This window comes from Taudactylus pleione, unplaced genomic scaffold, assembly GCF_031769625.1.
Source record: "Taudactylus pleione unplaced genomic scaffold, aTauple2 ptg000551l, whole genome shotgun sequence".
Lineage (NCBI taxonomy): Eukaryota > Metazoa > Chordata > Amphibia > Anura > Myobatrachidae > Taudactylus > Taudactylus pleione.
Genome location: NW_028284953.1, coordinates 3,926,712 through 3,936,485, shown reverse-complemented (window position 1 = coordinate 3,936,485; position 9,774 = coordinate 3,926,712).

The following is a 9,774-nucleotide window of genomic DNA, read 5'->3' as shown; positions in this document are numbered from 1 at the left end:
TAGTAAAGCAGCGTCATCGACCACGTCACTTGGTTGTCTTTTAGCCTGAACTGCTCGCAGTGATAGCGGGAAGAAAATCCTACCACAAGCACTGCGAGCAGTTCAGATGCCTTTCGATGTTCCCGATTAATCTAATAAATACCGGAGATGACGTGTGATGCGAACGGCAAAGGGGCGTCTTTACAAAATAGCGAGCTCATTTTTCGAACGCTCGCTCAGACGTAGAGGCGTCAACAAACCGCAAAGAGCGAGCGCTCAATTTAAATATCCGGACCTTTTTTTAGAACGAGCGTCCGCAAATAGCGTCCGGCTCTGAATCAGGCCCTCTGTGTGGTGAATGTTGTGCTTTCTTGTTGCCACCTACATTATACAAATGTAATCGGTATGAAATACCGATGGATGGGATGCCGTCTGTCAGTACACCAACCGCAGAATCCCGAAAGTTCATATCCCGACGGAACAGTGAGCACTGTTCTCCTGTCCTATTTCCCCCCTTACCCTCCTTTCCTGTACCCTAATACTAACCCTCCCTACCCTGCACCCTAACCGTAACCTCCCCGATAAGTGCCTAAACCTAATCCTCCCCCCTTAGTGCCTAACCCTAAACCTCCCCAGGTGGTGCCTGAACCTAACTCCCCCTCCCGCAGCCTAACGCTCCCACCCCCCGGGGAGCCTTAACCTAAATCCCCACCCACGGCTGACACTCCCCTTTCCCCGGTGTCCTTACAATCGGGTTGCCGTCTGCTGGCATCCCGAGTCATGTCAGGATTTTGGCACCAGTGTTGTCTCGGCGTTTGGGATTCCGATGCTGGGGTTCTGGCAGACGACATCCCGCTTGTCGGGATGCAGACCGCACCCATACAAACCCCATTGGAGTTTTTTTTTCTGCATTGTGATAGTAACATCTCCTTTCCCATTGCCAAAAGAAATTTTAAAAAAATAATAATAAAGCAAAAAAGCAGGAATGCACAATGACTGCATGAAAAAGTGATCTACTTCCACTGTTGCCATTCATATCTGCAGCTTTATCCTCATGCCTTGCTAGATGACCACTAAACTGTCTGCAACAAATTCCTTTCCAGATCATTAGACAGCTAACTGGCTGTGTACAAACAGAATAGCAGAATGATACCAGGTATTCTACAAGGTATGCAGGCGGGAAGCCGGCGGACGTAATCCTGACAACCAGCTTCCCAACTGCTTTATCCCGGCGAGGGTTAAATGACAGGCGTCTAAATCTAGACGCCTGTCATCTTACTGATGCCGGGAGACCGGCGCCCGGCATCCCGATCGAAGTGATGACGAGCGCCGATAGCCCGGGGGGGGGGGTCTGGTTACGTTTAGGGCTCCCGGGGGGCCTTAGGGTTAGGCACCCCCGGGGGGGACTTAGGTTTAGGCGGCGGGGAATGGGTGGTTAGGTTTAGGCACTTAGAGGGGGGATTAGGGTTAGGCACTGGGGGGAAGGTTAGGGTTAGGCACCCCTAAGGAGGGATAGAGGGGGAGGTTAGGTTAGTTAATACTTACCTTGGGACGATCTGGATTTTCAGCCATGTTGACCAGCCGCTTTCAGGATTTGAACCGCCGGACGTAATTCATACCGATTCGATTCTACAATGGCCCTATGGGCCTGATTCAGTACGGATCGCAATTACGATTAAGCACGCAGTCTCACTGCAATGATATGCTAATCCACTGCAAACGCTATGCCATCGCAGCACAACATAAGGACGCCCACCTTACCTTACACACATCCATAATACTTTGCAAGACTGCGGAACCATCGGTAACATTGAGTAGAATCGGAGCCTCACGCACACTTGCACAAGGTCTGACTCAGGAATGACTATCCTCATCGCACGCAGTATTAGCCTGCGTATGGCATTGCAGTGGATAATTTATGCATGTCCCTGCAGCAGCGATCAAATGCACTGGCACACCAGCGTTTCGCTGACCAAGTACAAGGAACAGAGGGCCCGATTCAGACCCACTCGCTAAGCCGCGGATGCACGCTATGGGCGATTGTAGCCCATCTGCACATGCATATGCGTCAATATGCACATTCGCGAGTCACACTGCGTCTGGGAATCGTGCGCTCGTAGTACACAGACAGGACGCTACTTTGAGTGACAGTGCCGTTTGTGGGTGGTAACGGGAAGGGAAGGTGAACGGGGGAGTGGTGCTGCGAACGCAGGCGTGTCTGGCTGTCCATAATTAGTATGGAAGCGTCATTGTACGCGTCACTTGGTTGGATTTCAGCATGCACTGATCGCAGTGCTTGCGGCGGGGTAGGGTCTACCTCAAGCGCCGCCTGCAGCTCCAATGGCACTCGATGTTACTGATTAATCATACACTTCCTGGAGAAGAAAAATGGGCGTCTTTACACCTGTGTGCGCTCACTCTGCTGTCGCTCTCTACTAAGACTTAGAGGGCGTCCTTAAGCCAGACAGTGCGATCGCGAAATTTGCATACCCGGCCCCTGACGGCTGCAAGAGAGCGCAGCTTAGCGTCCGGGTCTGAATCGACCCCAGACTGCTCAGCTGGTTCCATTTTCCAGAAAAAGGTTGACTGCAGGGCTTCCTTTGCAGGGGTTGTATACTATTTTAACTATAAATTTGAAAAAGCATTATAACCAGTTGGTGAACTTGAAAATGAAAATTGTTCTGTTTTAGAAGATTCTTACCAAGGTGTGCAAGTCGTACCTGCTGAGGGCTACCAGGTCGTATGTCACAAGGTTGCAGAATTAGCCAGGTAGTGTTCATTCATGGTTGAGTTGCTACCGATTATATCTTAGTGAGTCTTCGCTGGTTGGCGCATGTAGAAAACTATTGATCAGGTGCCCTGACCATTATGTATACTAGACTTAGCATCAGATATTGGTTTACAATGTGATTATGGTATACAAATTGGGGAAACCTAGCACTCGACTAGGATGTGGGGGGTGATAATGATGATTATTGAGTGGGAACATCAGTTGTGTGTGTCCTACTTTTCATTATATGAAATGAGTTTGCCTGAGTGGTGTGTCTATGTACAGTGATCAATTATATGTGTATATCGACAAATGTAGATGTGAATAAACAGGCGCACAACTTTGTGTTCAACAGAACAGTTGGTAGCTAGGTATCCCAATTGGGATTGGTTTGATGGTGGGAGTTTGTTTAAGCACCATGGTGATCTGATGATCCCAGATCTGTGATGGAGATGTTTCCTATTGTATTGCCAACTAGGCAAGAAAATAAGTGTCTCTTGGAAAGATATAGGGCCTGATTCAGACTCGCTCGCGAGTGCTGAGCGCACGCAAGCAGGTCGATGTTGGCGTCGTGCGCATGCACGAGACCCGGATAGCGACGGGCAAGCCGTCGCTCCGGGTCTCGTACCAAAGGGGGCGTGCTATCGATGTTGAGTGACAGCACACCCCCTTTGGTGGGCGGGGCGTGGCTGGCCAGACGGAGGCGGTCCCATGGGAACGCCTACCGTCTGGGGCCGGCCCCACTGACATCACAAGTGATGTCAGTGGGAGTGCTTTCGGCTCTGGTAGAGCCGAAAGCACTTTAGGGCTTGCGCAAACGAAACCCTACCATAAGGGTCTCGTCGCAAGCCCGATGGTCGCGATGGTCTTGACCATCGCGACCATCTTCCTGGCCGCTCGCTATAGCTGTGGGCGGCCACCTACAGCTATGCGAGCAGCCAGGAGGCCGCTCTAAAAAAACAGAGGGACGGCCCTGATTCAGAGCGAGCGCTCTGTCAGAGTTCAAACGCAAGGATCCCCCCAAATTGTGTAACTATATCTACGGTAGAGGTCGGGTACCCCTCCATTTCTGAACAGCTGCTGCCTTTTAGACTTTTTAGGCACTTACATGGTTCCTCAGATGTGCAGGCTACATCTATCTTCTGTAATCATGATGTTTATGAATAACAGTTTCTCTACCCTCCCAGTTAATTGACTGACCTCACCACTTGCTGGATTATTTACCCCGGACCAAGCTCCTACGCTCCCTACATCCATTGTCCTCTCCTTTCCTAAAGAAACTCTTGAAGACAATGCACTGGTATAGTTAATCAGTATGGAAGATCACTCAATAATAGCAGGCATCGGTTACCTGATATAGAAAATGCTGTTATATTCAGCTAACACCACAGCTCTGTGTTTACAGCCATCGCTGCTGCTAACACCACAGATTTGCCCACATTCCTCCTACTACTTGTGTTTCTTTTTGCTCTATTCTTGCTCTCTACTTGTCACATTGTTGTATCACGTGATAGAATTTCATGGCAGGAAAAGGAATAGTCAAAGGACAGAAAAATGAGCACGGTGCCAGAGCCTAGAGGTTACACTGAACTGCTCCTTGCGACTGTTGCATTACAGTTCCAGAGAAAAGACTGTTCTGTCATAGACTGATCAAGAGAATGTGGAGGATCTATTTATCTGGGGTAAGTAGTGCAGCAGGTGGTGGGGTGTTATGTTGATAGGGTAATACATCATCAGGAGTATAGACAGACTGCTTATCCATGAAATTTTAAGCTATGTAACTGTGGTGGCGAGGCAAGTACCAACTGAGCGTTACCATTCCAAGAACAATATCTTTGTAACATCACAATATGGGAAACACTTTGGGTTACTCTGGTCGGCAGATGGTTCCCTCTCTCTTACAGGTCAGTGGTCCAGCCCTGGCGTCACCCTACATTTGGCATGTGTACATAGTTGCAGAGGCTCTCAGAGTTCTAGATATTGAATACAGCACTTTACAATCTGCTTGATTTCACTACTGGTCGCTCAATTCATAAGTGTCCATTGTGAACCATATTTCTTGGACAGTCCGGTCAACCACGTCTCTCTGTTCCTGGGTCTTCCCTTTTTATAGATGTCAGATTCTCTTAGTATAATGGCCCCTTATTAGGACAACATCAGGAACAAATGGGCCTCATCACTAAAAATGGTGATATCATGGTATACCTCTTAAAATTAAACATTTGATAGCTACTTCTCAGATTCTCTAAATTCCAGTACAGGCTTGAGCAGCCATCTTGTATAGCTAGTTAAAGCGCCAATAGTGATCCGTTCGTCCCATCTATCCTGTGGCAGGTAGAATTAAATGGCAATCTTACAAATCTGCATGGACGCTTTGTGCAGAGGGAATTCCTGCTATGCCAACTAGCATAGAACTCACATGGCATCATGCCCTATGTCTGCTTCATATAAGAGTGCTGGAGAGCTATGTGATTTAGCTCCTGTGGTTATTATTGCTGTTACTGATGTCAGTTTGGGCACTTTACTGTCACACATATTTCTGGTTGGCAGCCTGACGTTGCAGCCATGCTGCCTGACAACTGTCATCTAACCCACAGCAGCTGTGTGTTGTTGCTGTAACAGCTATCACTCTAGCAGCTTGAAGGTTGCCTGCATACCGCAGGATATATATCGCCTTACACCTTTTCTCACACTGTATTTTCTTGTAAAAGTGCACAGAATAGGTCAGAAACATGACAAATTGACTTATTTCCACCTTATTTGGGCTTCTTTTTTCCTACTCCTAGGCTACTGTGCACCAGGACATGCTTAGTTTAACCCCTGGAGTGCCAAACCCAGTGACACACGGGGGTCTATTCATATCAATATGCGTAAACTTTTCACTATATATCACATCACTTTGATACAATATCTAGCTTTGTTTAGTAGGAATTGATGTATACCTACCTTTCTTGCTATGCAAACCAAAAACGAGGGCTCCTGTAGCCCATTCTTCTCCTGCGGCCCTCTGAGAAGCGAGGGGTCGGAGAGCAGGTCCTGTGTGAAGTTAAATACTTCCCTGCTCTCAGCCCGTCACCCGGTGCTTGCTCCGCTCCCTTTCCTAGACCAGCGGCCATTGCAGCAGCTTTGTAGTGACCTGCTGGTCACAGATTAATAGGGACTAATGTATCATATATATTTATTTAAAAAAATAAATTCATATATATATTTATCCTTTTTCTGAGTTCCGGTCCAGATTTGTGTTGGGATAGAGATATATAATAAATATATCTATATCTATCTATCTATCTATCTATATATATATATATATATATATATATAATCAATTTCTTTTTTAATATAAATTTATATGATACATTAATGTTTATCTTTAGCCTACAATTATTATTTTGGGGAAACAAAGATAAAAACCCACCGGGTGACATTCTGAAGTACAGATTACACTATTGTGTGATGGCAAATCTGTACACAGCAGAGGAACAGAAAGCTGAGCTTTCCATTCTATCACTCTCTAGTGTATGGGGACGCGTTTTGGGCACAGAGTGGGGGCGCCGCTGGAGACGTCATGAATTTCTCTACGGTAAGCCGCTTCATGATTAGAGCAAAGCAGTGAACAGCCCTGTTTTCAGTTAAACAGGGCTTTTCTCTACTACATAAATAGACCCCACAGTGTGGCAAAGATAGGGCCACTACTTATTAAAGACGAGAAATGTGAGATTTGCAGCTTAACCACTGCTCTCCCTTGTGTCCTAGAATAGTTATTCTGGTAAATCAATAATAACTGCTTTCCCCACACTTTTTGTAATGGAAGGGATGGGATGAATATCTTGCCTGTGATGGGTATTTATGGCCTATTCTGTGCGGTGGGAGTAGTGACTAGTTTCCTTGCTGGGTTGGGTACCAGATCCCGACTGTCACAATGCCGACGGTCAATACCGAAAGCGGCATCCTGGCGGTCAAAATCTCGACGGATTTTGGTAAGTATTCTAAATCCAATCCTAACCCTAATTCACCCGTCCCACAACCTACAGTAACCTTAACTGTCCCCTCCTGCAGCCTAACCCTCCCCCTAGATCCTAAACTTTACCCTAGTACTCTCGGAAATCTATCGGGATTGTGAACTTTGGCATTCTAACCATCCGGATCCTGACTACATCCCCTCTTGTGCCTGTATGGCAAATAAAAATAAGCTTTCTGTGCTCCAGTTCATCTGTGAGTGTTATACCTTCTCCAAATCTCTCACCCAAGTTGTGTGTTCTCCAGACCTTACTGTATCTTAGTCTGATTTTCTAAGGATATCTCTCTATATCCAGTAGGGTTACTATCCTATAAAAAGCTGTTTTTGTTTAGGAAGAAAAAGGTTAAATGTTTAGGGATTAAACTGTGGGCAACCCATGATATACCCCTGATCAGACTGATTATATGGTCAGGAGTAGTGATACCTGTTGGGTTAGATATCTCCTTAACCAACATTACATTCTACCCAGGATGGAAACCGTAATCTAATGCCCTCCTAGGTAGCGGCACCATGAGTGCTCAGAAGGGGCATCATTTACAGTTAGGAGAAAATCAAACTACAGGAACCTGGACAAACCATGTTGACTTGTGAAGCACATACATGCAATTTTGTGGTTTTGCATGCAGGAAAAATACTTCATGCCTTTGCATGTAGCCCCCAAATCTTAACCGTAAGATTTAGAATTGAGCTAACATGTTCAATTTTGTCTGCACACTTTCTAACTTCATCCACAATCCTGCAGCGTAACATTGTTTTCCAAGGTGCAAAATTGTACCTTCTATCTGGATGTACTACTAATTGTAAATCAGGCCCTAAATGTATATGAGTGAAGTTACTAATTTGTGTCTCCCAAGCACCTGAATCTGGCAACAGATTGGATAGTGCCAGCTCCATTACAGTATATAGGTACTTCAGTAGTGTTGCTGATTTTTACCACTATCACATTATGGGGGAGATGTATCAAGCCTTGGAGACAGATAAAGTGGAGAGTGATAAAGTACCAACCAATCAGCTCCTTGTAATTTCTTCTTCAGGGCACATTGGGTCGACAGGAACTACCTTGGGGGTTTGTGGTTTAGAGGAAACCCGGCACCAAACAGTCAACTCTTTCTGGTCCCAGGATGCACTGTGTCTTCCCTCATATATACCCCGCCCCCAGCCACAGGTACTCAGTTTTTCATTTGGTGCTGCAGGAGACGCACCGCTATAACAGAGCGGGACTGAAACAATAATCCCAAGTTTTTGTTTTGTTTTTTACTCTCAGTTTAGCAGCAGGGCGTCTTATAAGATGCCAGTGTTGCAACTCCATCTACCATCGCCGGCGCCGCAATGCCAGTAACCTGTGTGGTCTGGTGATTTCGTCAGGGTCGCTACGGAGCCTGCTAGCTGCGATGCCGTGACTTGGACTGCAAGCGGAGGACATGGGGAAATCAGGTAAGAGCGAGGCAGTCCGGGCTTCCAGCATGGGAGATGCAATGGAAGCTGCTGCAGTAAGGGCCCGGTCCGTCCGCTCCCAAACTAGACTACCAGGGCCATGGCGCAGGGGACGGGCTTCAGACGCATTCTTTTGCTGGGAGGCCAGCATTCCCGATTGGTTTGTGCAGCATAGGGGGAAGTAAGCTCTCACCCCGGCAGCCCCTTCCCCGACCCAGGTTCCGTACTATGGAAGTTTTGCGCATCTGGGTTGCTCCGCCCACCTCTGTATATGAGACGCTCACTGACCACGTTCTGTGCTCTGTGAAAGTGGTTTGGTCTCAGGAGGCCAGCTATATAACGCTCTATATCCTATCAATGTCACGGCCAGGGTATTTCAGCATGGCGCTAGGCGGGTGTTACCTGTGAGGTCGTTGTGGCGCGGGCTGTCTGGTGGCGGAGCTGGTGTCTGGTGGGGGGCTTTGGCTGCGCGCGTTGTTGTGCGGCCCTGTTGTCACTCTGCGCTGGTGAGGCCTGGCGGTGTCTCCGTTCCGTTTGGCATGGGCGCCGCCATCTTGCCTTCTGGCCATGTGATGCGGCTGGCCAATCCTGGTGAGTCACATGTTCCCTCCGGCCAGTAACAGCACGGCATGGGGTATTTAGGAAGGGTCAGTGCCTTCCTTCTTTGCCAGTGCAACGTGTATCTCAGCCTAGCTGAGAGGGAGTTCTCTGTGCTTTCCTGTTCCTGTGAATTCGCTGTCTGCCAGTCTGCCTGTCAGCTCCTAGCTCCCACTGGACTACCCCGCTTCCTCCATCACCCTTGCCCATACCTGAGTGCCTGAGCCTGCTGACATCCTGCGCTTCAGTTCACTACTTGTATACCTGGCTTGTTTATTTTCAGCTCACTACCTGCAAACCTGGACAGCTTTAATTGTTTCTACTTGGACATTAACCCTTTTACTCCCACCACAGAACTCTTGTGCACATTATATATTCCTGGACTTTTATTTACTGCCATTATCTGTCTACTCAAGCACTTATTAAAAATTCTAGTTTTATTTTTAAATCTGCTTCTGTGATTACTCCTGCTACCACCCCGGGTCCACAAACAACCCAGAACATCACAATCAATCACCTCTGTTAGAGTTGTGAGTAGTTGATTCAGAGCCCATTTTCAACTAAAGGTTGTATCTGCACTGGCAATGGCGACGGCCTGGGTAGCCAAGGCCTTGGAAGAATGGACGGCGGCATTGGAAGAGACTATGCCAGATGCTACGAGAGAACAACTATCTTATTTCTCTCTTATGCGGAAAGCAGCTTCTTACATAGGGGATGCGGCAATGAGCACAGGAATTATGGCGTCTACGGCGTCAGCAACCTCGATTGTGGCACACAGAGCCCTCTGGTTAAGGTCCTGGAAGGCGGATGTGGGTTCCAAGAAAGCTCTGGAATCCCTGCCTTTTTCGGGTAAAAGATTGTTTGATCCAGAGTTGGATAGTGGCTACGTTTGCAGCTTCAAAATCTGCTGGGTTGCTATCAAACACTTACTGTACAAGAGGCAGTTTTTCTTTTGGTCCTTTCGACCTTAGGGTAG